Source organism: Saimiri boliviensis, chromosome 11, assembly GCF_048565385.1.
Source record: "Saimiri boliviensis isolate mSaiBol1 chromosome 11, mSaiBol1.pri, whole genome shotgun sequence".
Taxonomy (NCBI): Eukaryota; Metazoa; Chordata; class Mammalia; order Primates; family Cebidae; genus Saimiri; species Saimiri boliviensis.
This window is the reverse complement of record NC_133459.1, coordinates 33,626,004-33,653,774: the sequence shown is the minus strand read 5'-3', so window position 1 is coordinate 33,653,774 and position 27,771 is coordinate 33,626,004. Positions and strand designations below refer to the sequence as shown.

Here is a 27,771-nt window from a genome sequence, read left to right as displayed (position 1 = left end):
CCAATTTTAAAAAATCTTGTACTTCTCATAGCAAGCATAAAACTAGTGATGTGCTAATTATTTTTGGCTTCCGTATTTTCTTCTGGTAGTTCACTATGTATATTAAAGTTAGTTGTTCAACATGACTCTGGTTTCTGCACAACCTAGTTGAATGGAGTAATAGTTACATTTTGAAATTTTACGTATACAATGGTTCCTTGGTATCCATGGAAGACTGGTTCCAGGACCCTCTTGGATGCCAAAATCTGCAAATGCTCAAGTCCCTGATATTAAATGCATAGTATTTACATATAACCTATGCACATCCTCCCGTATACTTTAAATCATCTCCAGATTACTTACAATATCTAATACAATGTAAATGTTATATAAATAATTGTTATATTGTATTGTTTAGGTAATAATAACAAGAAAAAAATCTGTGTATGTTCAGTGCAGACACAACCATTCATTTTTTTCCTGAATGTTTTCGATCCCTGCGTTCCATCCTCGGACGCAGAACCATGGACACAGAGGGCCGAGTGTAATTTCTTCTCTCACCATGTTGCCCATTAAATTATTAATTTCATTTTGAACTCACTTCTCAGACAGTGATTGTTTATCATTAATTTTTATCCATTTTACATGTCTGTCCATTCTGTCATCAAATTTCAAAATTTTTTCTAGCAAACCTAGAAAATACATATTTTTCTTTTCTGGAAATAATGTGCTTTTGTTGGCTAAATATCAAAACATAACATTATTCTTTGAAGGCTATCATGCCAATGTTTTATATCAAAGTTTATATTCATTTAATACTCTCAATTGTTGCTATTTTTAAGGCTTTTTTTCCAGATGTAATTACTAGATACAATTTCAACAGCTCTGGATTCAGAGAGACAGATATCCATGTGTTTTTAAATAAATTATGGTGGTGTGTGTGTATGTATGTGTGTGTGTGTGTGTGTGTGTGTGTGTGTGTGTGTGAGACAGAGAGGGAGAGAGAGAGAGAGTCAGAGAGAGGGAGAGAGAGAGATGTAAGTCCCTCCAAAGCACAGGGACCAGAGATAGACTCCTTTTCCCTCAATTCAAAGAGGCTACTGGCTGGGTTCATTGGTTTTTTTCCTTAACACCTGTTTGTAGTAAGCAGTTGTAAATATCCCAATATTGAGAGCACTTCTCATTTCAAATATTTAGTTCTGCTGTCCCTATAGGAAAGAGTGGCTAACATTTACTGGGTGTTTCCGATGTGCCAGGCATTGTTCTAAGCATTTTACATTTATTTACTCATTAACTCAGTATTTACTCATAAGAATTCTATAAGTCTGGATGCGGTGGCTCATGCCCATAATCCCAGCACTTTGAGAAGCTGAGGCGGGTGGATCACCTGAGGTCAGAAGTTTGAGACCATCCTGGCCAACATGGCAAAACCCTATCTCTAATAAAAATTTAAAAATTAGCTGGGCACTGGTGGCTCACGCCTGTTATCCCAGCACTTTGGGAGGTTGAGGCTGGTGGATCACTACCTCCTGGAGTTCGAGACCAGCCTGGCCAACAACAGCAAAACCCCGTCTCCACTAAAAATACACAAATTACCTGGGTATGGTGGTGCATGTCTGTAATTCCAGCTACTTGGGAGGCTGAGGCAGGAGAATTGCTTGAACCCAGGAGGCAGGGGTTGCGGTGAGCTGAGATCACATCATTGCACTCCAGCTTGGGCGACAAAAGCGAAACTGTCTTAAAAAAAGGAATTCTATAAAGTAGGTACCATGATTATCCCAATTTAACAGATGAGGAAACTGGGGAGATAGAGGTTAAGCAAGTTACCCAAAGCATTGAAACATCCCAAGAATGTCAATACTTTGCTATTAAAATTTTCTCTCTTAAGTTTGGGAAAAGCACAAAAATGTGCTTGTCGTTAAATCTACCTACCCAGTCCCAACATTTCCTTGGAGTGCTAATCCCATAATTCCAACTGAGTACTAGAAATATTATTATTATTATTATTATTATTATTTTTGAGACAGAATCTCGCTTTGTCACCCAGGCTGAAGTGCAGTGGCATGATCTCTGCTCATTGCAACCTCTGCCTCCTAGATTCAAGGGATTCTTCTGTCTCAGCCTCCCAAATAGCTGGGACTACAGGTGCGTGCCACCATGCCCGGCTAATTTTTTGTATTTTTAGCAGAGACAGGGTTTCACAATATTAGCCAGGATGGTCTCGATCTCCTGACCTTGTGATCCACCCATATTGGCTTCCCAAAGTGCTGGGATTACAGGCATAAGCCACCACACCAGGCCTAGAAATTTTATTTTGTGTATTCCATAGGAATCTTCAACTCATGTTCAAAATCAAACTCATAATTTTCTCCTCTGTATCTCCTTTCCCTCCTGTGTTTCTTATTTTAGTGAATTTCACCACAATCCGCTCAGTCAGCCAAGCCAAATTCTGGGATGATCTTGGGCCCTTCTTTCTCGTGCCACCAAGTCCTTCTTATTTGGACATATACATTAATACTGATAATGCTCTGTTTCTTGATCAGGGTTGGTGACAGGCATATGTTTACTTTGTGACATAGTCATCAAATTGTACTTTTATAATGTATGCATCGTATGTAGATATATATACATCTGTATACATATATAATGTAATTACAATTTAATAAAACTACATTTAAAATTTAATTCATTAAAAATGAAAAATGCACTTTAAAAATGTACCTCTAAAACTACTTTAAATTATGTAAATGTAACAGAATACCATGGTTAGATACCAATCAGGGCTCAGGTCTTTTGTAGAGAGGTTAGGCAAATCTTCTTCCTGTTGGTATCCATTTGCATTTATGATTTACACAAGGCCTGAGTCATCTCAGAGAAGTCCTGACCTTTTTTTCAGACATATACAAATATGGCTATGGACTGGAGGTGACCCCAACAGAAGCTGGAGGGCAGGGAAGGAGATCAGAAGTCAGTGAGGGAGAACTCACAATAAATAGGAGTTGGGCACATTAACCAACTCTAGCAATAGGTCCTAAGTAGTGGAATGGAGTGCTGGTTCCAGGTACAAGACAGAGACTGATACTGGAGATAGTTTCAATTTGGTCACGCCGGTGGTAGATATGCACCCTGGGAGACATGGGTTATGAGTCTGAGTTGAAAGAATGAAACCGCCGATCTCTAAAACGTGATGAGGTTCAGTCAACCTTACTATGATCCCCTCCTCTCTTCCACTAAGTACTCCTCAAAGGGAGCATCTCTTTCTTCCTTCCAAGGAGCAAAACCACAAACTTTCTGCCTTGAATGCAATGCAGCCTCCAAGTTCCATGGCCTTCAGGCTACGGCTGAATTCCCGCTCCACCTGCATGCTGCATGGCTGAGTATCCTGCTTCATTGGTTCCTGGTAGTGATGGTGGTGATAACATCAGCAGGAATGGAGTTTCAGCAGGAGTTTGACTCTTGTGAAATCATTAGGGCCTGAGGTTATGGAGTCCCTGCCTGGATGTCCACGGCAAGGAGAAAAAGAGCCATATAACTAACAGCTCAAGCAATTTTACTGCAGGACTTCTCCAACTGAGCATAACACAGAAAAATCATTCTCTCCATTTCACAAGAGATAACTTTAATCTCAGGCATCAAGCCAAAGCAGCAGCATTTCAGTTCCACTAACAATGGCACACGGCAATGATTAGAGTCAACTGCCAGTGTGGAGAGACCCTTCCCTGAATGGTTGGGTTCTGAGTATGCAGATTTATGGCTTTGCTAGCCATGGCCTAAAGCCTCCACATTTTGCTTGCTTGCAAAAACTCTAGGTTAGCCGGACATGGTGGCTCATGCTGGTAGTCCCAGCACTTTGGAAGACTGAGGCAGACAGAACACCTGAGCTCGGGAGTTTGAGACAGCCTCGGCAACATGATGAAACCCTGTCTCTACAAAAAGTACAAACATTAGCCGGCGGTGGTGGTGTGCACCTGTTGTCTCAGCTACTCGGGAGGCTGAGGCAGAATTGCTTGAGCCTGGGAGGAGGAGGTTGCAATGAGTTGAGATTGTGCCATTGCACTTCAGCCTGGGTGACAGAGCAAGACCACATATATATATATAAATCTCGGCTTGAGGAGAGGGAGGTCATGGCATGAAGCTGCCGCTGCCGTCGCAGCTTCTGCAAGGTCTCAAAGCCAGGCTGCAGCCATGTCCTACTGCTGGCAGGAAGGGAAGGATCGAATCACATTTGTCACCAAAGGAGACCATGAAACTCCAAGCAATGCAGAATTGGTGGCTGATGACCCCGATGATCCGAACGAGGAGCTTGGATTGATATTGCCAAATGGAAACATTAACTGGAACTGCCCATGCCTTGGGGGAATGGCCAGCGACCCCTGTGGGGAACAGTTCAAATCAGCCTTTTCCTGCTTCCACTACAGCAAGGAGGAGATCAAGGGGTCAGACTGTGTAGACCAGTTCTGGGCCATGCAGGAATGCATGCAGAAATACCCAGACCTATATCCCCAAGAGGCTGAGGATGAGGAAGAGGAAGTAAAGAAGAAGCCAGCAGAACAAGTAGAAGAAACAGCTCCCTCTGAGGCCACTGCAACCAAAGAAGAGGAGGGGTCAAGTTAATGAAGGCCACAAGGCACTGGGCTCCAGTCCTTCCACTTCAGTGATACGGACCTTTTGCAGATGCCTTTTAGTCGCCTTTCAAGAAAGTGTCTTTCCTTCTGTTGTCCTGTGCACTGTAATATACAAAATAACTTATTCTGATGATCAGGGGTCTTGGCCTCTTGACATATACACTAAAAAAATGGTGGTTGTATGTGTGTCCTACCTAAACCAGTAGCCGCCACTTTGAATTCTCTTCTCAGATTGCCCTGAATTTTGCCACTTTTAAATAATGTGCTGAATAAGCTCAGCAACTAAAAACCATTACCCAGGAACGTTTCTTGTGAGTGAGCTGATTTATTTTGATTCATTATATTCCTCTTCATAGATTTTATACCCCTTGGGGAAATAATACAAGTAATAGAAACAAAAACATCTTGTCTTAAAAACGCTGGGGTGGGGCCATATCTGCTAGCAGAGGCCAGATGGTCAGATACACTTTCTGCAAACCCATCTTGACCTTGAGTGTGTGAAGGGGACTGTACCGCTTCATGATACATTTTGTTTCCATGTTGGCATTGAGCTCCTGGTTTTCTGTGTTTGGATGATGAAGATTTGGACCCTCCCATGTATAGTCCCTTTCTAAGTGAAGGGAGAGGCTGCTTTGCTGTTCCTCGTTATTCCGAAAGCCCTGGTTTGGGGCCCATGTTCCTCTCAATCTGGTCAGGTGCAATGTTCTTGAGTGTTGGGGACCTAATTATTACCAGAGTAGCAGCAAGAGAGGAAATGTTGTGAATTAAATATTCAATTAAAAGGAAACATGATTTCTAATAAATAAATAAATTTTAAAATCTCAGAAAGTTTGAGATTTTTGCTTATTTTTATGAAATTTTTAATTTTTATTTTTTAGACAGGGTCTCACTATGTTGTCCAGTCTGGAGTTCAGTGGCTATTGACAGGCATGATCAGTATTGCACTAAAGCCTCAAACTCCTGGGCTCAACCTATCCCCCTGCTTCAACCTTCTGAGTAACTGGGATTACTCGGAAGTAGGCCCTGCACCCAGACCTTTGTGAGATTTTATAATATATCTCAGAATGAAGGTCTAGGATGCAAGAAATAATAAAAAGAAAATAGTAAATATGGAATAAATAGGGTCAAGCATGGTGGGTCACACCTATAATCCCAGCATTTTAGGAGGTTAAGGCAGGAGGATTGCTTGAGTCCAGAAGTTGGGCACCAACATGGGAAGCATAGTGAGACCTCATTGCTACAAAGAGAAACAAAAATTCTCTGGGCATGGTTGTATGTGCCTGTGGTCCCAGCCACCTGGGAGGCTGAGGTGGGGATCGCTTGAGCCTGGGTGGAAGAGGCTGCAGTGAGCTGAGATTGTGCCACTGCACTCCAGCCTGGGTGACAGAGCAAGACACCTCTCTCAAAAAAAAAAAAAAAAAAAAAAAAAAAAAAAAAAAAAAAAAGATAAATATAAGTAGATCTTGAGTGTACAAAACTGTGATAATGAGGTCTAGTGGAGTCTTCAAAGATAGAATTAAAACATATGGCAATTGTGTGTGTGTGTGTGTGTGTGCGCGTGTGTGTGTGTAGGTATATATATAGAGAGAGATAGGAAAGAATGGAGTTACAATGTCTAAGTTTTTTGTATTTTGGAGTGTGATTAACTTCAGACTTTGATAAGTTACGTATATATGTCGAAATTTCTAGAGCAATCATTAAAAGAATAGGAAGAATGTATAAATTCCAAAATAGTTGTAGGAAATTTGAAATAAGAGACACTCAAGGGAAGTGGGAATCCAAGTACCATTTCAGAATGATTAAACTGTGTGGGGATAGTGGTAAAAGAGATGAAGTTGATGATACAGGCATAGACCTCATAAGTTGTGATAGCTTAGCTGATATATATATATATATATATAATCTGAGGGGTGTGTGTGTGTGTGTGTGTGTGTGTGTGTGTGTGTGTATTTTCAGACACAGTCTCATTCTGTCACCCAGGCTGGAGTACAGTGGTGTGATCATGGCTCATTGCAGCCTCGACCTCAACCTCCCAGGCTCAAGCAATCCCCCTACTTCAGCCTCCATGTAGCTGGGGCTACAGGTGCATGCTGTCACGCCTGGCTAATTTTTTTTTTATTTATAGTGGAGATGAGGTCTTGCTTTCTTGCCTGGGCTGGTCTCAAACTCCTGGGCTCAGGTGATCTGCCCACCTCAGCCTCCCAAAGTGCTGGGATGACAGGTGTGAGCCACTGTGCCTGGCCTGGATTTCCTTTTAATTATTCTACTTGAAATTTGTTGGGCATCTGTAGCTTGATATCTTCATTGGTTCTGGAAAATCATAAGCACTTGTCTCTCTGCATATTGCTCCTGCCCCATCCTTTCCCTCTTTTTTGGAGGGCTTCCTATTAGATGTACCTTAGGCTGTCTCCTATTGCCTTCTTAACCTGTCTCTCACAGCTTCCTCTCTCTAGGATGCTTTTAGAGTATATTTTTCAGCTCTCTCTTCCTGTTCATTGATTCTATTAGCACCTGCTTCCAGTTGGCTATTCAACCAATTTATTGAGTTTTATATTTCAGCTATATTTTTCACTTCTAGCTGCTCCATTTAGGTCCTTTTTTCTTATTTGCTTGGTCATTCTTTAAAATTTTCTGTTTTCTGCTCATATTTTGTCTTTTATTTTTTAATGAACTTAACATACACAGAATTGGATAAATTATAATTATTGGTTTATGGTTCACTGTTATCACTGCATATGAACCTCTTATTTGTGAATGAGTGTATATCTGTAGGTATTTGTAAAAGAATGTAATGAATGCCTATAATCCCATCACCCAACCCAAGAGCTACAAGAGCAGCCTCCCTGATTCTCCCTTATCCTACAACTCTGCCTCCTCCTTTCCAAATTTGTGATTTACATTCTGTTTGTTTTTACAGTTTTATCAAATATATATGTGGCCTAAATATTCAGTTTTAGTCTTTGCGGTATATACAATCTTCTGGGACTTTGCAAAAAAAACTTCAACATTATATTAACTTAGATTTATTCATATTTTTACATACTGTATATACTATTTCATTGTGTGACTATTCTATGATTATTCTATCCATTCTTCTGTTAGTGGGTATTTGGCTGTTTCTAGTTTTCTTTTCCCTACCTCAAATAATCTTGCTATGAATATTCTTGTATCTGTCTCTTGATTAACTATAAGCAGAAGTTCCATTGGGTACATATTAATAACTAGGGGGGAAATGCTAAGTTGTAAGTGTATGTAAGATTAGTAGCCGGGGCCGGGCGCGGTGGCTCAAGCCTGTAATCCCAGTACTTTGGGAGGCCGAGGCGGGTGGATCACGAGGTCAAGAGATCGAGACCATCCTGGTCAACATGGTGAAACCCCGTCTCTACTAAAAATACAAAAAATTAGCTGGGCATGGTGGCACGTGCCTGTAATCCCAGCTACTCAGGAGGCTGAGGCAGGAGAATTGCCTGAGCCCAGGATGCGGAGGTTGCGGTGAGCCGAGATCGCGCCATTGCACTCCAGCCTGGGCAACAAGAGCGAAACTCCGTCTCAAAAAAAAAAAAAAAGATTAGTAGCCGGCCAGTACACATCAGCAGAACTATTGGCTAGCATCGGTTTGGCTGAATCTGTTCTGCTTGGTCATCCCCTTGTGGTACTGGCTGTTAAAACTTTGAATGCTGTCCTTGAGGGACTATGGATGGCAAACTTTGCAAGCCAAATGATTTAAAAATGATTATTCCAATCTATACAGCACCAAAAATGTGTAAGAAATCCTGTTGATTCACATTCTGTCCAACACTTGAGCACTTGAGATTGTCAGATTTCTTAATTTTTGCCAATCTGATGAGTGCAAATTGGTCTCTCATTCTGGTCTTCATTTGCATTTCCCTGGTTACTAATATGTTGGAGCATGTCCTCAAGTGTGTATCTGCTATATGTGTTTTCTCTGAGAAATCCCTCTTCTGTATCTTGCTCATGTATCACGTATTTTTCTATTTGATTGCCTTTTTCTTATTGGTTTGAAGGAGTTCATATTAAAAACTAAAAGAAATCTTAGATGCTGATTCTTGGTCAGTTATGTATGTTACAAATATCCTCTCCCCTTTTATAGTTTGTCTTTTCACTTTCTTTAAGATGATTTATGAATAGAAGTTCTTAACTTTAATATATAGTCAAAGATATCCAACTTTTCTTTCCTAGATAGTGGTTTTTTTTTTTCTCCAACTTGTTTAAGAAAATCTTCTTAATCCAAGGTCAGAAAGACATTTATCTATACTTCTGTGATGGTTATTTTATGTGTTAACTCGAGTGGGTCATGGTGTGCCCAGATACTTGGTTAAACATTATTTCTGTGTGTGTTTGTGAGAGTGTTTCCAAATTAGATTAACATTTAAATTGCATACTGAGAAAGCAGATCACCCTCCCCAGTGTGGATGGACCTCATCCACTTCATTGAAGCCCTGAGTAGAATGAAAAAGCTGAATAAGAAAGAATTATTTTTCTTTGCTTGACTGTCTTCAAGCTGGAACATCAGTTCTTCTCCTGTCTTTGGACTTGAACTGGAACTCTACTATTAGCTCTCCTGGGTCTCCAGCTTGCCTGCTGCACATCTTGAGGCTTCTCAGCTTCCGTAATTGTGTGAGCCAGTTCCTTATACTCATCTATCTATGTCTGTCTATGTATGGATCTGTACACATCTATCTATCTATTTATCTAGCCATTCATCCATCCATACACACACACACACACACACACACACACACACACACACACACACACCCTTGTTGGTTCTGTTTGTCAAAAGAACCCAGACAAATGCAACTTAAAAAAAATTTTTTTTGAGACAGTCTCCCTCTGTTGCCCAGGGTTGAGTGCAGTGACATGATTTTGGCTCACTGGAACATCCACTTCCTGGGTTCAAGTGATTCTCATGCCTCAGCCTCCTGAGTAGCTGGGACGATAGACGCATGCCATCACATCCGGGTAAGTTTTGTATTTTTAGTAGAGACGGGGTTTCACCATGTTGGCCAGGCTGGTCTCAAACTCCTGACCTCAAGTATTTCACCTGCCTCGGCCTCCCAAAATGCTGAGATTACAGGCGTGAGCCACTGTGCCTGGCTGCAATTTCTGTTAAGAGTTTTGCATTTGACATTTAAATCATTAACCCAATCCAACTGGAGATAAATTGTGTATTGTGTGAAGTAGGAATTCAATTAATTACTTTTCCAAATGGGTAATCCTTTTTCCTCCTTTTCCCACTTATCTGCCATGCCGCCTCTGTTACGCATCTAAGTTCCGTATATAAATATGTTTTTGAGCTCTCCAGTCTCTTGTACTGATCATGTTGTCTCTCTGAGCCAGCACCACATGGTCTTGATGCTACATCTTTTTAATAAGTCCTGATTCTGATAAGGCAAATAACACCTCTTTATTCTTCCTCAGAAGTGTTTAGGTTAATTAATGAGATCTCCTAGTACCCAGTTTGGAGCTTTTAATACAATTTTTGAATTAAAAGCACTCTGAATCTTTGAAAAAATGGTTACCTTGTATAAAAAAAAATGCACAAAATGAGTTGACAGACTTTCTTGTATTAAAAAGCAAGGAAATTAACAAATATGAGCTTGTGATGGACCCAGCAGCCAACTTAAAGAGGCTACCTTTGATCAAATTTGGGAAAAATAGAGTGTAATAAAAGAATACTTTCAATGGATTAAAATATACCAAACATGTTTAAATGCATGAGTTCATTATCTTACCAAAGGCCGGGCACAGTGTCTCATGCCTGTAATCCCAGCTCTTCGGGAGGCTGAGGCGGATGAATTATTGAGTCCAGGAGTTCGAGACCATCCTGGGCAACATGGGAAAACCCTGTCTCTACAAAAAATACAAAAATTAGCTGGGGGCATTGGCATGTGCCTGTGGTCCTAGCTATTCTGGAGACTCAGGCGGGAGGAGCATCTGAGCATGGGATGTTGAGACTGCAGTGAGTTGTAATAAGTGTCACTTTACTCCAGCTGGGGTGACAGAGTGAGAACCTGTTTCAAAAAAAAAAAAAAGTATAATTTTACCAAAAAACCCCCACAAAACTCTCATCATTCACCTTTGTAATATGCAAGGGAACCAAATTATTACTTTTATTTTTATTGAGTTAAAAAAAGACAAATACTAAAGTACATCTTAAAAGCATAGATCTTAATATATACAACCTAATGTATAATCTTAAATGTATTGACTGATGAAAATTTACTTTTATGTATATGTCTATGTAACCATTACTCAAAAGATATATATCTACTAATGGAAATATACAACACTATTAATGAAATCTTGTCCCAAAATTGAACCCGTGTCTGATCAAACCTCTAAAACTAGTTACAAATTTACAAGAAATACAGGAGATAGAGAAATATGATGGAACTCCAGAGGCAAAATCCAAACTGGGAAATTCTCAGGATAAACAATCTGGTTTCTTCAACAAATACAATTGCTGGAATTAAAAAAAAGAAGGAGGGAATCTATAGATTTAAAAAGACTTAAGTGGCCTGGGAGCCGTGGCTCATGCCTGTGATCCCAGCACTTTGGGAGGCTGAAGTGGTTGGATCATTTGGGGTCAGGAGTTTGAGACCAGCCTGGCCAACATAGTGAACCCCATCACTGCGAATAGTACAAAATAAGCTGGGTGTGATGATGCATGCCTGTAGTCCCAGCTACTTGGGAGGCTGAGGTGGGTGAATCGCTTGAACCCAGGCAGTGGAGGTTGCAGTGAGCTGAGATCGTGCCACTGCACTCCAGCCTGCGCAACAGAGTGAGACTCTGTCACAGAAAAAAAAAAGACTTAGATGACATCAATTGATTATAATGTATGAGAAGAATCAGAGAAATTTGATTGGATATTTGACTAGATATTTAATAATATGATATTGAGAAATTATGTCACATTATGAGAAGATATGTGATTATGTTTAACAAAAATTTCTTTTATAATAGAGATACCTATTAAAATATTTATTAATAAAGTACTATGTTTAGCAATTGCTTCAAAATAGTACAGAGAAAGAATAGAAAACAGATTACGGCTGGGCATGGTGGCTCATGCCCGTAATTTTAGCACTTTGGGAGGCTGAGGTGGGTGGATTATCTGCGGTCAGGAGATTGAGAACAATCTGGCCAACATGGTGAAAACTTGTCTCTCTTAAAAATACAAAAATTAGGCCGGGCGCGGTGGCTCAAGCCTGTAATCCCAGCACTTTGGGAGGCCGAGGCGGGTGGATCACAAGGTCGAGAGATCGAGACCAACCTGGTCAACATGGTGAAACCCCGTCTCTACTAAAAATACAAAAAATAGCTGGGCATGGTGGCGCGTGCCTATAATCCCAGCTACTCAGGAGGCTGAGGCAGGAGAATTGCCTGAACCCAGGAGGCGGAGGTTGCGGTGAGCCGAGATGGCACCATTGCACTCCAGCCTGGGTAACAAGAGCGAAACTCCGTCTCAAAAAAAAAAAAAAAAAAAAAAAAAAAAAAAAAAAAAAAAAAAATTAGTTGGGCATGGTGGTGCCCACGTGTGGTCAGCTACTCAGAAGGCTGAGGCAGGTGAATCACTTGAACCCGAAAGGCAGACGTTGCAATGAGCCCAGATAGCACCACTGCACTCTAGCCTGGGCAACAGAGCAAGACTCCATCTCAAAAAAAAAAAAAAAAAAAGAAAATATAAATTAAAATTGGCTAAGAGTTTATAATCATTGCATCTGGGTAACAAACACATGGGGAGGTATTTTTCTATTCTGTTTAAAAAATATGTTTGAAATTTGCCATAATAAAAAGTAAAAAAATTTAACAGTTCTTGGTTCTTCATTTTTTCATACCAATTTCAGAATCAGTTTATCAAATTGCATGTATTTTGATTGAAATTGGATTGAATCTAGGGATTAATATTGGAAGCTCTGACATCATTGCAAATTAAAAGTTTTTAATCCATGAATGTGAAATATCTCTCCATTTATTAAGTCTTTTAAAATGACTTCCAGTAAAAATTTGTACTTCTATTTCTCTTATTAGATTTATTATTAAATATATAACTTTTGTAATGATTAAGTCATATACTTTAAAAAATTATGTTTTATTATTGTGCAAATATAAACACACAAATGACTTTTGTACATTGATACTTTATCCAGACTCCTTGCTAAACACAAGTACTCCTAACAATTTGTTTAGATTCTTTTTTATTTTCTAGGTAAGTTATCATGTCATCTGAAAATAATGATAGTTTTATTTGTTTCTTTTTTAATTCTAATATGCATGCACCTAATAAAAAAGCATGAAAATATATAAAGAAAATTTGATAGGGCTACAATAGACAAGATCTTTCACCATGGGGGGAGATTTCAACACATTAAAAAAGGTGTTGATAGGTTAAACAGATAGAAATTTAGTAAATATGTTGAAGATATGAACAATTCAATTGAAAGACAGAGGCTTAACCTATACATAATTCTGCTTCTTACAGTCAGAGACTACAAAATTTTCTCCAGAATTGTCTTAATTGTCCAATTGCTGCAGAAACTTGGTAGTGTAAAACAACCACAGCATTTATTACTTCTCAGTTTCTGTGGGTCAGGAATTTGGGAGTGGCTTAGTTGGGTGGTTTTGGCTTAAGATTTCTCATGAAATTCAGAGATAGCTTCTCAGGAGCTGCAGTCATCTGATGGCTTGACTGGAGCTGAAGGATCTGCTGATAAACTCACTCACATAATCACGAGATTGGTGCTAATGGCTGGAAGTGATGCAGGACAAGGTGGTGCTTAGCTCAGGAGGGTCCTTGGCTTCCCCCAGGAAGGAATTCAAGGGTGAGCTGTGGTGTTAGACAGCAACTTCTATTCAAGTGGCCACGCACAGTAGCAGCAGAGGTGCTACTCCTTGCAGAGCAGGGCTACCCCGTAGGCGGAGTGCCCAGAGTTGCCACTCAGAGGCAGTTCTGCACTCACATTTTTGCCTATTTTTAATTATATGCAAATTAAGGGGCACTGTACACAGAAATTCCTAGGAAAAGGGTGTTAACTTCTGGATTCATTGCCAGGTCATGTCATTGCCAAGGAAAGGGGCAGTAACATCTGGGTATTGCCATAGCAATGGTAAACTGACATGGCACCCTGGGTGGGCATGTCTTATAGAAAGCTGCTTCTGTCCCAGCCCTGTTTTAGCTAGTTGTCTATTTGGTCTCATGTCCTACCTCTGGGGTTGAGTCCCACCACTTACCTCAGAAGGAGGGCTCAGTTTCTACCCATGTAGGTCTGCTTGAGTGTCTTCATGACATGGCAGCTGGCTTCCCAGAGTTAGATATTGAGCTACCTCAGACAGCAAGGTGAAAACTGCAATGTATTTTATGATCTAGTCTCTGGAGTCATACACTGTCATTTCTGCAAATTCTATTGCTTGTACATGTTAGCCCCATTATCCAGTGTGGGAGCAGGCTACCCAAGGCCATACACACAATGAGATAAGAGTAATTGAAGCCACCTTGGAAACTGAGAGTTGTGAGCACACATGGAACATTTAGAAACCTCGATCAGATACTAGTCACAGAGCAAGTTTCAACAAACTTCAAAGAATAAGTACCACACAAGCAAGATTCTTTGATCACAATTCAATTAAGTTAGAAGTTAATAATAAAAATGTAAATGAAATATTACTATCTGGAAATGAAAAATACACTTCCAAATAACTCATAGGTCAAAAAAGAAACCATAATATGAATTTAAAAACACTTAGGCACCCCCCACCATGCCCAGCTAATTTTTGTATTTTTAGTAGAGGTGGAGGTTTCACCATGTTGGCCAGGCTGGTCTCAAACTTCTAACCTCGAATGATCCACCCACCTCAGCCTCCCGAAGTGCTAAGATTACAGGGTTGAGCCACCACACCTGACCTAATTCTTTAAATGATTAAAATATGGACAAACCTCTGGCAATGTGAATCAAGAAAAACAGAGCAGGTACAAATAAATATTATACAGGAGGACATAATTACAGGTAAAGCAGAGATTTAAATGATAAAATAATTTTATCATTTAAATTTTATCATTGAAAATTTAGACAAAATAGACATATCCTTTAAAAATATAACTTGTTAGAAGTGGCTAAAAAAGTAGAAAGCCTGAACTAGTGCTTTAGACAGTCCTGTGATATGGTTTGACTGTGTGTCTCCACCCAAATCTCATGTTGAATTGTAATCCGCAGTGTTGGGGGAGGAATCTGGTGGGAGGTGACTGGATTATGGGGGCGGATTTTCTCTTTGCCATTCTCATGACAGTGAGTTCTCATGAGATCTGGTTGTTTAAAAGCAGTACTTCCCCCTTTGCCCTCTCTTTCTCCTACTCCTACACGTGAAGATGTGCTCATGTCCGCTTTGCCTTCTGCCATGATTGTAAGTTTCCTGAGGGCTTCCAGTTATGCTTTCTGTATAGTCTGCAGAACTGTGAGTCAATGAAGCCTCTTTTCTTCATAAATTACCCTGTAATTTACAGCAGTGTGAGAATGGACTAATACATCCTGTTGAGGAAATAGAGGCAATAGTAATAAGGACAGTTCTACAGATGAAACATGTATCTTACACAAATCTCACAAAAACTTACAGTATCACATCATTCCAGTCTTAAGAAAAGAGGTAATACTTCCCCAACTTATTCTATAAGGCTAGACTAGCCTAGATGCCAAATCATAGGTAACAAAGACAGGAAAATGTCAGGCTCATTTTTGTTTATTAATATAGATGCAAAAATCCAAAACAAAATATTAGCAGATCGAATCTTATTATATTATCTATGAAATAAATCCTAACACTCTATGAGTAAGTTGGGTTTCTCCCAGGAAAGTAAAATTTAATATTAGGAAAATCTCTAAATATAGTTGAACACATTATATGGTCAAGTGAAAAGATCCAGCCTTTGATTAATTTCAATGTACATTTGATAAAAACTCTCAGTAAATTAGAAATAAAGTGGAACTTCATTCACCTGATCAAGAGGGGTCTCCAAAAACCCTATAATAAATGTCATCCTAAAGAAGAAATGTCAGAAACATTATAGTTGTGAACATGACAAACATACCCACCATCACCACTTCTATCCAACATTGTACTCTAGGACTCAGCCAGTACAATAAGACAAGAAAAATAAACCAGAGGAGCAAGATTATTTTATTTCTCTAAATATATTCAACAGTTATTTTATATTCTGTGTCTTATAATACTATCAGTTGTTATTTGTAGGTATTTGTCTACTACGTGTTGTTTTGCTGGCAGTATCAGTTAGAGTTCTCCAGGGAACAGAGCCAATGGTCTACATATAGAAATATCCAAGGGGATTTATTAGGGGAATTGGCTCACAGAAGTATGAAAGCCAAGAAGTCCCACAGTATACAGTCTGAAAGCTGGAAAACCAGGAAAGCCAGTGGTGTAATTTAGCCTGAGTTGAAAGGCCTGAGAATTGAGGCAGCCAAAGGTATAACTCTCAGTTTGACGCTGAAGGCTTGAGAACCAGGAGCTCTAAAGTTTGAGGGCCGGAGAAGACAGATGTCCCAGCTCAAGACGTAGAACAACTTTGCCTTCCTCTGCCTTTTTTTGCTCTATCTGGGACCTCAGTGGATTGGATTATGCTTGCTTACACTGATGAGGTCAAATCTGTATTCAGTTTACTGATTCAAATGCTAATATCTTCTGGTAACACCCTCACAGATATACCAAGAAATAATGTTTTACCAGCTATCCGGGTATCCCTTAGCTAGTCAAGTTGACACATAAAAATGAACAATCACACTGTTTCTTGTTCACAGTTCCATGTTTCCTTGTGTGTTCAGTGACAGACATTTAACTGTGAGTTATTCATTTTCTTTGGAATTTTAATCTGTGGAAATTATTTGAGGCCTGAGACAAAGATTTACATTTGCTTCTGCTGAGCACCTGAGGCACTACCAATCTGGGATGTTTTACACCTAATTCTTGGCTTGAGTTTTTCCAGATCCTTTAGGTAGAGTGGATTTTACTACATATGATGTGAAATCTAACCTGTAGTAATGGATACTCAGGAGGTGATTCTTCCTTTCTACACTCATTACTACTGCCAAGATTTAAAACATGCAGCTTTCTTATAATTTCCTAGGTTTGGGGATGGGGTGAGTTTTTTCTAGTTCTCCTGTTTGAGAACTAGAAAATTGAGAATACAGCCCTTTGGGGTTCTAAGCTTATGCAGGGGAGTATGTGACCATCTTGGGCAGACTCAGGTTTTATCTTTTATCTCTGGTGCCCTGAGAGATCATGAAAACCTAAGTTAAATTTCATCTTTCAGCAAATGACCCTGTATTAGTTATTAATTGCCACAATATTGTGGCATAAAACCATACCATACTAAAACTCAGTAGTTGAAATTAATAAGCATTTGTTATTGCTCAAGAGTCTTTAAATTAAGCTTGATGGTTCTTCTCATTCAGCTGGATCGCTAATGCGCTGCAGTCAGCTGTGGACAGGTAGATATCTCTGTGGCACTTGCCTGGGCTTTCTCACATGTTTGGAGACCTGCTGGCTATAGGCTGGTCCACGATGATTTTGGCTGGGATGGTTGGGTTGGCATAGCTCTCTTCCACCTTGTCACTCATCCTCCAGCTGCCTTAGGCTTGTTCTTATAGTGGAGGCAGGAGACCAAGAGAAAGAGTAAAGTATTCATGTCTCTGAAGGCCTAAGCTTAGAACTGGTACACCATGACTTCTCCCAGATTCCACTGGCCAAAGCAAGACAAGTCCACTCAGATTTCAGCATCCACCTTTTTTTTTTTTTTTTCTTTAACTTGTTCCAAAGAGTCTACCTCTTGATGGAGTGAGTTGCAAAGTCACAAGGCAAGGGAGATGGATTCAGGTAGAGATAGAGAGTTGGTGCTCTTTTTGCAACAAATCTATCGCAGCCCCCAAGGCTAAAGTTGGCTTCAGTACTCTGTTTACTTCTCTAGTTCCGCCTTTACTTAGATTTTGGCTGCAGCGATTCTGATTTTCTTGCCAGCACACTGATACATTTAAGAAGATTTAGAAATATATATATTTTTGCGTATATATTCTTTTTTATTGTTTTAATAAAAATATTTTATTTTATTGATTGATTGCTATTTATCATGTTTTCAGTGGGAAGATCAACCAAAGCATGTGTCATACTGTCTGATGGACACTTTGGGTGAGTCTCTGTCTTTGCATATGTGACTCTCTACCAGAAAGTCTCTCTCCCCATCTTTGAGACTTCACTCAAATATCTCTTTTGAGCTTCTTTGACTGTCCTCTTCACCTAGGCAGAGCTAGGCCTAGGGTGGGCTCCTTGTTCAAAAATTATTAAGAGTTCTAAAACAGTGACAGCAGAATATTCAACCAAGAGTGAGGCCCTTCTATCTGTGGGGCTCTGTATGACTGCACAGGTCACACTCTCATGAAGCTGGCCCTGACGGTAATTATTGGTTTACATTTCCATCTCCCTGATTAATCACTGGATAGCTAGGAGAGAACACTGTCTAAGGTAAGCCTGTCTGATTAATCTGTATGTCCCCAAGAGGCTATCAAGGTGCCAGATATAATCAGTATAGTGTTGTTGAATGAAAAAATACAAATAACATGTTCTCAATTCTAAAATGCACTAACTCTGATAGCTTTAACAGAAAGGTAGAAGAGCCATTTTAAACGTCCCTGTTTATTGTAAGATGCTTTTCAGTTTCAGAATAGTTTACAAAATACAAAATTGTGGATACACAGTGGTGCTTTTTAGCATCCTCTATGATGGCTGTTCTCTCTTTATTTTTTTTGAGACGGAGCTCCAGGCTGGAATACAATGGCGCGATCTTGGCTCACTGCAACCTCTGGCTCCTGGGTTCAGGCGATTCTACTGCCTCAGCCTGCCGGGTAGCTGGGATTACAAGCGCACACCACTGCACCCAGCTAATTTTTTGTATCTTTAGTAGGGACGGGGTTTCACCATGTTGGCCAGGCTGGTCTTGAACTCCTGACCTGAGGTGATTCACCTGCCTTGGCCTCCCAGAAATGCTAGGATTACAGGCGTGAGCCACTGCACCCGGCCTGACGTCTGTTCTTATGCTCTATGGAAAGTGAAATGTTTCCTTCAGTTCTAAAGTGGATTCCTGGGAAGAACTTTCTTATTTCCTCTGACATCTGCTCTTGACTGAACCCTGGGCTGGGAATGGTCTTCAACTTCAGTTCATGATTGAAGAGAAAATGAACTGTTCTTGTGAGCGGCAGGGTAGGTGACCAATCTACTGGTCTCTTACCAGACTTGTAGGTCTCCTTTGGGAGGAGGGCTCTCCAAGCCCTTTATGTTATTTAATGTATCGTGGCATCTTAAAACATCATCTCCCTGGGGAAAAGAGGTCTTGGCTCCCAGTACTAGCTCTTCTGGGCCTTTGGCTTCGCCTTTCCGTGCCTCAGTTTCCCCCTTTATACAGGAAGGAGAGCGAGTGGCCCCACAGGGAAACAAAGAACAGGGAGTTGTTGGGGGCAGGGGTGGGCGGAGGACATTGAATCAGAACAACTCCAAGGTCTGTTCCTAGAGAGGTGAACAGTTTCCCAAGCCTCCCAAGCCCACTACATCACCACCGCAAGCTTTCAAGACCGGAAAAGGCAGAGGAGGGAAGAGGGCTTTAAGGATGCCCACTGAACCTCCACCCCCAACTTTCAGCGCCAGAGGCAGTGTTCTATCACACCTACCCTCGAAAGCCGGAATCTGGAGCGACCCCTTCCCCCACCGTCTTCAGCCCCTCCTCCTGCGGCTTCCCCACCGCGGCCCCCTCCCCCCCATTACAGCATCGCTCTGGGCGCCAAGACGGATTCAAGCCAGGGACTGCTGCAGTCGGCTCTCCGCCTCTCGGCTCCCGCAGCCTGTGTCCAGGCTCCGCAGCCTCCAGCTGTGCTTTGGACAGTCCCTTTTCCCCCCACCCCGCCCCCGCCATGGCACAATCCCAAGCTCAGGGCCCAGAGGCGGGCGGGCACAGTGGGCGCGGGCGGGGGTCCAGCACAGGAGGCAGGTACAGCGGGGCTGTCCCTCCACGCTGGGGATGCTTCGGCTGTGCGGACTGTGGGTGGGGGACGCCTGCCAGCGGCTCGGAGGACCGGCACAGCGCCCCATCCTGGCAGGGGCTGGGGCAGAAGAGGGGGGGCTCCCTGACCCCGAGGCCAGGAGCTGAGGTCGGGCGGCCGACCGACCGGGAAAGCCCGAAGGAGAGTCTCCCAAACAGACGGGCCTGGGGGGCTGTGTGTGACATTCAGGGCGTGACTGCGCCTCCGCGGGGCGCGAGACCCAGTCCGTGAGGCTGAGCCGGTCTCCGGCCGCCCGCCCGCCCGCCGCCGCGCTTGGGTCGCCTGTGCCCGGGTCGGCTGTGCGTGGCGGTGACACTTTAGGTGCCTGTTCCTGGGTCCCCGGGGAGGGGGGATCTCACTGGTGACCCCAAGCTGGGCGCCCCCAGCGCCGTCGCTGGGCGAGGTGGGCGCTCCTCAGGGACCCCAGCAGCCGCCCCCGGGCGGCGACCTCCGCCCTCCTGGGTCTGCGCGGGGGCGGGGAGCTCGGTCCCCCTCCCTCTTCCTTTCCCTCTCGCAGCTCGGCCGCCCTGCGCGGGGGCGGGGGCGGGGGCGGGGGCGGAGCGCGCGGGCGGGATCCCCCCGCCTCCCCTTCCCGGTCCCCGGGAAATCCAGCCTCCGTGGCTTGGACGCCTCCCGCTCCCGCGCCCGCTGCCGCTCGGCGCTCGCTCGGGGCTCCGCAGCCGGCGCGGCCCCTCCGCTGGGGGCTCCGCAGTGCCGGGCCCCGGTCCCTGCCCGCTCGCCCGCCCGCCCAACGCCGCAGCGCCCCCGGCCCGGGCCGTCGGCACCATGTAACCCGGCCGGAGCCCGAGCCGGGCCAGGTAAGCCGCGGGGAGAAGAGGGGACGGGGCCGCGCTCGCGGCGCCCTCTGCAGCGCCCCCCAGGCTCCGCCGTGCTGCGGTCCCGGCGCCGCCCACGCCTCGGGCTCTGGCAGCCTCGGCTAGCAGCCCCGGGAGAGGGGGAGGGGCTGGGCCTCCTCGGCTGCCCCCGTCCTCGCCCCGGCCTAGCTGCCCGCGGGCCCGACCTGAGGGGCGGGCGGGGGACCACGCGGACGGCGGACCCACTCTCCCGGTCAGGACCGCGGGGGCCCGGCAGCCCCGGCCGAGCCCTCGCCCGGCTGGAGGCTCGGGTCTGGGAGGGAGTAGCCCGCTGGTTGTGGGGGGAAGTCGTGGTGTTGGGGAGATCCGGAGAGAAGTTTCCTCTGCAGGTGTGTGAATGTGAGTGCGTGTCACTGTGTGTCTGTGCCGAGTGTGTCACTGTGTGGGTCTGTGGGTGATTGTGTGTGCCGGTGAGTGTATGCAGTGTGTGTGTGCGTGTGTCACTGTGGGCGAGACTGTGTGTGCATGTAAGGGGGTGTATGTAGCGTGAGTGTGAAGGGTGGTACTGTGTATGTATCGGTGGACATGTGAGTGAATGAGTGTGTGTTGTCTCCGAATGTACCTGTGTGTGTCTCTGTGAGTGTGTGTGTGAATGGATGTGTGTGCCGGTGTGAGTCTCTGTGAGTGGGTCCCGGTATCTGCCCTGTGTGACTGTGTGTGTGTGTGTGTGTGCGCGCGCGCCTGCGCGCACGCTGGCTGTGTGAGAGAGAGTGTATCTTAGCACGGTTCACTCTGAATCACCCACACCTGTGCTTTGTCTCTCCCCGCAACTCCCCCATTCCTGGTGGGACATGGGACAGGGAGATGAGACTTTTCCGAGGTTAGATCACCCCCACTTGTCAGGGGACCCCTGACCCTTGATTCAGGCAAGAGCTTGGTGGCACTTCCCACCTTGGTCTCCACCTTCACCTACCTCAGGGGGTGCCCTCTGGGATGCTGCTGGTTTTGTCCTTCCTGTACACTGAGGCCCCTAGTGGGTGGGAGGGGGGGACTTAGGGTGAGCTGGAGTATGTGCTTGTGTGTGCTGCTTCTCCTTTTGGGGACCTGGGAATTTGTGTCATCTCAGTAATGCTTCACCCACCGAAGGCCTTTTAGAGCTAGGAGCTGAGGAGGCCAGGTGGAAGCCTCTGCCCTGTTAGTCCTCAGAGCAGGTGGTACTTTCCCAGACTTCCAAGTCTCAAACCTTCAAGTTCTGGGCCATTGGTTCAGTCCACTGGCTCCAGGTGGGTCCCTACTAAGCTCTTTGAAGTAATAATAATAAAATAATGTCCTCATATTAGTTCAGGGCTTTTGAAAATGCTGTCCTCTGAACTTTTATTTCCCCAACAGCCTTAGGAAGCAGGCAGGACAGGTATCACGTTAAGTCATTTGAAATTGTTAATATTCAACTGTTTTTATTTAACCTACAAAAACAGCAATTTCCCATGGTTCAACCAAATGTAATGCCGATTTACAGATGAGGATGTTGAGGCTTGAGAAAGGAATTGCATTTCCCACAACCACACGCTGCTAGTCAGCGGTACAAAGAGATTTCAGCCCAGGTCTTTCAGTGACTCAAAGAACTGGGCTGGGCCAAGGTTAGAGACTGGTGCTTCCTGGTGTGCTCTCTCTGACCCTGGGGGCACTGTCCTCTCCCTCTTCGAAGTATTCCCTGAATGCTGGGGCTACTTCTGCACCCAGCTGCCAATGCCTAAAAGAGAGAGGAGGGGAGAAAAGAGGAGGAGAGGGGAGGGAGAGGCTTCGTGAGTTGGCAGTGAATCAGGGTCTAAAAAGGGAGCTGGGAGGGCTGGGGTGGCAGGTGTTTCTAAAAGGAACATGAACATAGGATGAACAGCCTCAGATGCAGCCCCTGCATCTCCCACCCGCCAGTGCCCCACTGATCCGGCAGGCCGTGCCCACTGCATTTTGTGCCAGGGGGCTCACATCCAAGTAGTGAGCTTGTATGTAACTACAGAATGATGACCAGGAAAGGACTCTTAGAACTGATTTGGTCCAACCTCTTCATTACAGACTGGGGACTCTGAAGCCCAGAGAAGGGAGGAGACTTGCCCAAGGTCACACGACAAATTTGTGGGTTCCTAGGCTAATCTTAGACCAGAACTTTGCAGTCCTCCATGTTGCCTTCTATTCCTAAACTCTCCCCACCCCCATCAGAGCTGAGTACTGGGGATTTTGGAAAAGAAATGAAGACTCAAAAAGCCTAAGGCTGTACATCTTTCAACCTGGGACTCCTTGCCAAAGAGAGAGTGCTACAGATGTCGCTGGGGATGGGGATTCCTAGCCACACCCACCACCGAGGTAGGCCCTGGGCTTGTCTTGATTCCTGCTGGTGAGGGGCTGGAGCTGCTGCCGGCCAGACTCCCAGACTTTCTTGTGTCAGTCCCTGCTTTCAGCGGCTGCCTGACACCTAACATCATCTCTTCCAGCCGATGTTGGGACTTGAGCTGGCTAAGCTCATTTTCCTTCATCCTACCCAGTTTCCAGTGCATTTCATCTCTAGCTGGATGGACCCTTCCTTACCTTATTGGGTTCCTAAGGGGTAGAGAAACTTCTGAGGCCTGTCTGATTTAGGAAGGGTCTGTAGTTACCCCCAAACCCTTTCTAATGAAATCTTCCAGAAGTGTAGGACAAATGATAAAGGGATTGCCCTCATTTTACAGGTGGGGAGACTGAAATTCAACAAGGTGCCCTGTATTTGATTGTTTTTAGTTGTTTTGAGGTGAGGTGATGAAGGGAGCAAATGACAACAAAAGCTTTTGCCTAGAGGAGCTTCCAAAGACCCCTTCTGGTCTTACCATCCCATGGTCAGGAAACCTTCACAGATTCTGATTTCATTCCCACTTGGTAGAGTCAAAGCTTTGTCACTCAGTGGGGGTTGGAAAAACAGCTGCGTACCCTCCACTATGCAAGCATTATGTCTTGATTCCCTCTTTATCCACCCCCCGCCCCAGTCTGAAGGCTGCTGGCTCAGCAGGCCTCCTGCCGTCTGGGGAGTCTGGGTTTGAGCTGGGGTGAGGCAGTGGCACCATCGTTATGGTAACGAGCTGCCAGCTCATCGTTGCTAATAACTTGTCAGGCCTCTGAGCTCCAAGCAGCATCTCTTCCTACCAGCCCTTCTTCCCATGTCACAGACAGAAAAAGTGAGGCTTTGAGGGAGGGTTCTGGGAATAAGGGAGTTTGGAGAAGTGGGTGGCCTTGTCCCTGGGACTGTAGCTGGAGGGCTGGGAGGAGGTTGTTTGGAGCTGGCTTACACATATGGTTACATAGGCTTGCATATGATTGCATGGGCTGTTTATGTGTGAAAACACTCAGAACATGCTTGAATAAACTTATACATGCTAGCTGACATGTTCATGTGTTTTTATACAGCAGCCAGCCCACAGGCAAACATGCTTCCAAGCATTAGAACATGCTTGTGCCTGAATACCGTCTTTACCATCTGCACATAAGGCACCCAAGAAATCTGGGTTTGTGGGGGTGTCCAGGTATGTGGGTGGGGATCTGATCTTTTTCTGATGCAGCTTCAAAGTGTCTTGTTAACAAAGGGACAGAATGGTCCCAGGGTTCCTTCTTCTTCCTTTCAGTTAAGAGCTCAAGAGTGGAAGTGGGCTGGGGATGGTGTCGGGGGCCCAAGCTTCCAGCTTCCAAAGGCCCCTGCCTCTTTGCCCTTTGAGCTCAGGTAGCCCCTGCCCCCCTCACTCTCTGTTCTTTCTTATCCTCTCTTCCTGTGTGTAAATATTAAAGAGCTGAGCCTGCAGGGTTGATGTAGACATGGGGAGAGAATGAAATTAAAAAGGATTCCCTCGCCCCCATCTCGACACCCCCGCCCCGCAGTCCCTCGCTCCTGCTTCTTCCCCTCTCCCCTCTCCCCTCCCCTCACTCAGTGCTTCCACATGTCTCTCCTCCCCCCAGTCCAGATGGGAGCTGGCTCCTTCAGAAAGGGGGCTCAGAACAGGGTGTGGGGAGCTACCTCTCTCTGCCTCCCCCCACCACATCTGCCTGCAGGGCTGGGAGCCCCCACGTGAGTATTTCTTTTATTTTTGGGGTGGTGGTTAAGAAGGAAAGTGGTTTTTACAACCAGCTGTGAGTGGCGTTGAGAGGCTCTGGGCTGAAGGAAGGTGGGTGGGGTCCTCTCTAGGTTCCTTCAGGGAAGCCCCGTGTCTGGGTTTCTTTTCTCTCTTGGGACATAGAGGGAAGGTGGGGTGGGGTTTGTCAGGTGCCCCCGGTGGATGGGAGCGACAGTGGGAGGGGCGGGGGAGAGGGGCTTCTGTTCTAAAGAGAGTGTGTGGCGGGGTAAGCTTGTTTCTTCCTGGCGTCCTGGGTTTCTGGTTACCGGGGCCGGGAATGTAGCTGGGAACTGTCCCGGGTGCTGAATAGGACTCGGCGGGGATTTGTTCTTTCAGAGCTGTCCCTAGTGCTGAATGGGGCTTCCTTCGGTCCCGAAGGTGGAAAGGTGGTGGGCAGTGGGGAGGGCTCACTAGAAAAATTCTCCCAGATGACCCATTTTCTAAGGGCAGGGTCCCTGGATCGAAATATGGATTTGTGATTCTCCCTATGGTTTAGGTGTCACAGTTGTTAGTGGTGTTTAGGAACCCTTCCCCCAAGGGGTCCCTCTCCCTTTTTGTTTCAGTTCCCCCTCTCCCTTCCAAAACCATCCTACTGTTAGTGTAGGGGTAGAGGTGGAGAACAATACTGTGCCTGTGAGCTCTCATCTCCTGGGAACGTTTTTTAGTGCAACAAGCTTAGAGGTATTGATACCAGCCTTTTACCTACTGGGTCCCAGAAGTTCAGGCTCAAGGTGGCTCTGGATTAAGAGAGCTTGGATCTTTCTGGTTAGGTGTAAGGTAGTTAGAGCTGAGGAGTTCAGGATAACTTATTGACCACTTGATATTCCCTTGCCCATCATACTTTGGGATTTTGGACAGGGGACACCGAAATATTCTGCAAGCCTGTCTTGTGTTCTGCCCATTTCCAAACCTAGCTCAGAGCAGCATTTGGGAGATACTTTTGTTGGGGAGGAAGATTTTTAAGCAAATGATTCAAGGAGTGGGTGGGGTTGTTCAGTGCCATGGAGAAGAGAAGGAGGAGGCTACTGGAGACAGGGCAGTGGGAAAAGAGGAAGATCTGGAGGAGTAAAAAATATTCAAATGGAAGGATGAGGTCTGGGCTTCAGACTTTAGTTCTCTTGGATATCTTTCTCCTTATGGCTTAGAGTCAGGGTTCTTTCAAGTACCTGTATTCTTATGGATTGTCTTTGTAATCATGAAGGGAATAGAGCAAGAGTTATTTCTCAAGGTCCCTTCCCTTGTCATCCCAGGGGGATGAGAGCCAAATGTCAGGACATGCAGATGAGTCTGTGGGGTAATAACAGGCAGGAGGGGTTGATGGTGGCTTCACCTCCCATCCCCAAGAGCACAATCAGATATTCAAACGGGATCCTTCCTGTGGGGAGAGGAATGAGACAGTTTCCAGATAATCCTGGGCAAAAATTGGGTGTGGCAGGGAGTTCAAGAAAAGGGAGAGGTATCTAGGGACCTCAAACTGAACCAGTTATCCCTTCCCAGATGTGACTTCTAGTTCGTAAGGAGCCCCTCACCCATCATGTTTTTGATGTAACTCATCAAGATGATTCCTGCCTTCTCTAGCTGCTTGGGAGGAGCTGAGTTTTCCTATGCTGTGGGTGCTGGGAGGTGGTGGGTGTGGGTGTGGGTGCCTGTTTGGGGAGGGGAGGTGTTTGTGCTCCACTCGGCTCCCTTGGTTACATAACAGCTTTGATAAGACTTTACTTTGGAGCTGCTGCTACTGCCTGAAGCAGTCACCCCTCCACCCCCACATGAAATGCTAGATGTCCACCCCCTTTTCCCTGGCCCCTTGGAGAGTCCTGCTCTTCCTGATCCACTGTTCCAGCAGCTGCTTCCCTGCCAGGAGGTGTCTGCAGCTTGCCTCCCTGCTCCCTTCCAAGCTCCTGTTTTTAAAATACTTGCTTCTTTTGTTATTTGAGTCTAGTTTACCCCCTTTACATTTTTAAGCCTCCTGGTTTACACTCTCCCTTGGCAGGTCCCACAGGCTGGGAAGGGAGGGGTTCACTGAACATGAAGCTGCCCTCTAGGGAAGAAAAGAGGTATCCTAGGAGTTTTAGTACCCACAGTTAATTTCCTTACTGTTTCTTCCTCTGCCCCAATAACTATTTTGGAGTTTAAGAGTGTTAGACCTTGAGGTACTGGGAGGAAAGACTTTGGCCTTGATATTTTCTCTTTCTTTTCTTTCATTCATTCTTTTTTAGAGTTAAGGGGTTGCACAGATGAGGGATTGTCTCCTGGGTTTGAAGAGGTACACCTACTTTATTGTTACTCCTACCCAGGTTTTCTGAGAAAATATTTGTTTCTCTAGGCATGGGATGAGGGAATGACAGAGCCCTTTTTTAAAAATGACATTTTTCCCCCTGAGAGTGGGTGGGAATGGGACGTGTCCAGGAGTGGGTATATCCCATTGACAACAGGACCAGCTTTCCAAATAGAGAAGTGGGAGACTAGCAAGAGGAAAGAGCAAATGCAAACTTGTAATGTACTTGAAGAGAATATGAACTTTGTGGACAGGATAGAAGCCAGAGGAGGGGCTGGATTATCTCTGCAGGACCTGGGACTGCAGTACACATGCATGTGTATTTCTGCCTGTGAGTGGGTATTTGACTGTGTATATGCATATAAGTATGTGTGAGTATGCTGTGTATATGTGTATAAGCATATTTATTTATATAAGTGTGGATGTGTATGTATGTATGTGTGTATGGTTATGTATGCATTCATAGATATATGTCGATGTGAAGGAAATTACTGAATTAAACCTCTGTGTGTGTGTGTGTGTGTGTGTGTGTGTGTCTGTGTGTCTGTCTGTCTCCGTGTGTGTGGTGTGCTTACCCAGTAATGCATATATATGAGTGTAAGTGTGCATGTGAGCTTGTATGTGGGGCATGCATATACATACCATATTGACCACATATGAATATATGTACTCAAGTTGAGTGAAACGTGAATAAATTTAAGAAAGAGAGAGAGAGAGAGAGAGAGAGAGAGAGAGACGGATTCTCACTGAACGTTGGGCCACCCAAAAGTGTTTTCCCATTAGCTTGAACTGGATCACCCTGCTACCTGGAGCTCTTCTCCAGAAAGTAGGCTCCCT

The 27,771-nt window shown here is 44.6% G+C and overlaps 1 protein-coding gene and 1 pseudogene across 3 annotated transcripts in view; both read left to right on the top strand.

Moving 5' to 3' along the window:
• Positions 1 to 2,615: 2,615 nt before the first annotated feature.
• LOC141580391 (mitochondrial intermembrane space import and assembly protein 40 pseudogene) lies at positions 2,616 to 4,699 on the top strand (annotated as a pseudogene).
• Positions 4,700 to 20,308: 15,609 nt separating this feature from the next.
• Positions 20,309 to 27,771, top strand: part of DLGAP3 (DLG associated protein 3) — a 62,018-nt gene continuing 54,555 nt past the window's right edge. Inside the window, exons 1-2 of one of the 3 annotated variants that reach the window (XM_003937527.3) lie at positions 21,632 to 24,271; positions 24,505 to 24,613. The gene's annotated coding sequence lies outside the window, so the exon portion shown is untranslated. Of the gene's footprint in view, positions 20,536 to 21,631; positions 24,614 to 27,771 lie in introns of those variants that run through there. The other 2 variants (XM_039474567.2, XM_074380485.1) reach the window with 2 other exon arrangements.